The 2,593-nt window shown below is 36.7% G+C and overlaps 1 protein-coding gene across 1 annotated transcript in view; it reads right to left on the minus strand.

Moving 5' to 3' along the window:
* Window positions 1–2,593, minus strand: part of LOC105112368 (calcineurin B-like protein 4) — an 11,678-nt gene that overhangs the window by 3,406 nt on the left and 5,679 nt on the right. The window lies entirely within an intron of this gene.

Here is a 2,593-nt window from a genome sequence, read left to right on the forward strand (position 1 = left end):
TGGCACATTTCATCGAGTGATGATTCGCCGGGAGAGATATCATACATGTGCAATAGGCTCAAATAATACCTGTCATTTGACAGGATATTTTTCTCAGTATGCCATTAGTTGTTAAATCCTATTCGCCTGTCTCGTGCACTGACCTAGAAATGTAGTTTTTGAAACCTGATATGAACAGGCTTCTTAGTTGAATTAATGAAGACATTTACATGAGAAAACTTGATAGACTTTGCTAAAATAATATCTCAAGGAAAGTGATGATGGATTGGCAAGCAACGAGGTTCGCATCCTGAAACTTACAGCTAGAATCCACTATGCACACCTGTTGGTTAACATTTCAAAGGTTCTCATAACCCGTCTTCAAGTTATATGTCCTGATCGGCCATTGCTAAATAAGGAAGGTTCCCTTCAAGGTTTTTGCATGCATGGTTAAACCCATGTTTGATCTGTACTGTCCAACTAAATTACGGAGTTCTCCTGTAATCTCTAAATGGATTGCTTCAATTTACATATTCAGATTATATATAAAGTATGTGATTCTATGAAATGACCTCTGTGATGCTATTATTGTATTAAACTCAATCTAGAAGATTAAGGAAGACAACTACTAGTTGTCACCACCTAGCCGTCAGCTATATGCCGCCAGTTACCTTCACACTTGAAGTTTCATTTTTTATTATTTTTAATTTGTGTATGAATAGACAGCTAAGTTTATACAATTATGTATAGAGAGAAATAAAGTAAAAAATGGCGTGTATTGAGTTTTTGTTTAATTAATTGTAAGCTTTTGTTCTTGAAATAAAACAATGTGTTTGATCTCCTTTGAGTTTTTCAAAACCACCACCAGTGCTTTCTCCCATCAACAATTGGTATTAGAGCACCGTTCGTCCGAAAATATAAGAGGTTTTGAGATATATCCGATTTTTCACATTTGTCAAAAACAATTTTTGATCATTCCATATTGTAGGGATCATTTATACAAACTCACTAGTGTAAAAATCAGCTTCATCAGAGAAGGAGGTAGCCCATACGTGCTGCCTAAAAGTCCAGAACTATAGCCTACGCGCAGCCGACGCGCCTAGAGGTAGACGACGATTGGAGTCCACGCGCGTCATATATTGAGCCGTATAAGCCGCCTTCTAAGCCGAGTCATAAGCTGCGCTGAAGAATATTCTCAGTTCAACCCCAGTGAACTGCCCGACGTACATAATTGGTTTTTTGACCAGTTCACCCTAATTTTGACCTATTTTCAACAAAGTCAGATTGATTCCCTACTTTTTTGAGCATTTTGGATGTATCTACAGTGTTTGTTTTGCCAAATTCAACTCATAAAAGGTGATATAGTCATTCAAAGAGAAAAATGACTACAGGAAATGCATAAACACTCATCCCGAAGCTAATCAAAGAAAACTATGATAGTTGGTGTATCATATTGAAGGCATTTCGTGGTTCACAAGAGTGTATAAAGATTGTGCAATATGGTTATGATGAACCAGAGTCCAAAGAAGCAGAAGATGCTTTACAAGAGGCACAAAAACAAGTTCTCAAAGCCAAAAGAAAGAAAGACAACAAAGTAAAGACCATCATCTATCAAGGTTTTGATGAAGCCATATTCAAGATTATTGCTTTCGCAGAAACATTAAAAGAGATATGGGAGGCTTTCCAATAAAAATACAAAGGTGCTGACAGAATCAAGAAGATTCGTCTCCAGTTTTTGCGAGGTGAATTTGAATTATTACAAATGAAGCCCTTAGAATCTATTTCTAATTATCACACAAGAATTATGGTGATAGTTAATCAGATGAGAAGAAATGGAGAAGCCCTCACAGATGCTCAGATTACTGAGAAAATTTTGAGATGCCTAGATCCAAAATTTGATTTTGTTATTGTTGCTATTGAAGAGTCCAAAGAAGTGGACACATTGACATTTGATAAACTTATGAGTTCTTTGCAAGCTTATATGCAAAAGATTATAAAAAGAAATGAAAATAAGGTAATTGAGCATGCCTTACAAGCAAAGTTGCCTCTCAAAGACTGATATGAGTAAGGGGAGACTTTAACAAGTGGATATACCACTCAAGGAAGAAGTCAATAAACACGAGGAGGATTTCAGCAATTTCAAGGAAAAGGTTATTGGAATACAGGTTTTGGATGAAGAGGTGGTAAAAACACCACTAGAGGAGGTCGAGGACAATAAGCATTCACTCTTAGAGGAAGAGGAGACGGTTCCAATAACCGTGACAAGAGGAATATCCAGTGTTATAATTGCAATCAATTTGGGCACTATAACATTAAATGTCAAAGGAACGCTCCATTAGAGGTATGTGAGTAAGCCAACTATATAGAGGAGGATGCCAACAGCAGAGGAGCAGTTGCATTATTTGTCCAATAAGGACTTGGTAAGAATTAAAAGAATATTTGGTATCTAGATTCTAGAGCCAGCAATCACATGTGTGGTCAATAAGATCTATTTGGTGATATAGATAAGACCATACAAGGTCTAGTCACTTTTGGAGATACCTCAAAAGTTTCATTCAAAGGTAAAGGCAACATCCCAATCAAGTTGAAGAATGACGATCATAGCTACATCGTC

The sequence above is a fragment of the Populus euphratica genome, unplaced genomic scaffold (assembly GCF_000495115.2).
Source record: "Populus euphratica unplaced genomic scaffold, PopEup_1.0 scaffold336.1, whole genome shotgun sequence".
Taxonomy (NCBI): Eukaryota; Viridiplantae; Streptophyta; class Magnoliopsida; order Malpighiales; family Salicaceae; genus Populus; species Populus euphratica.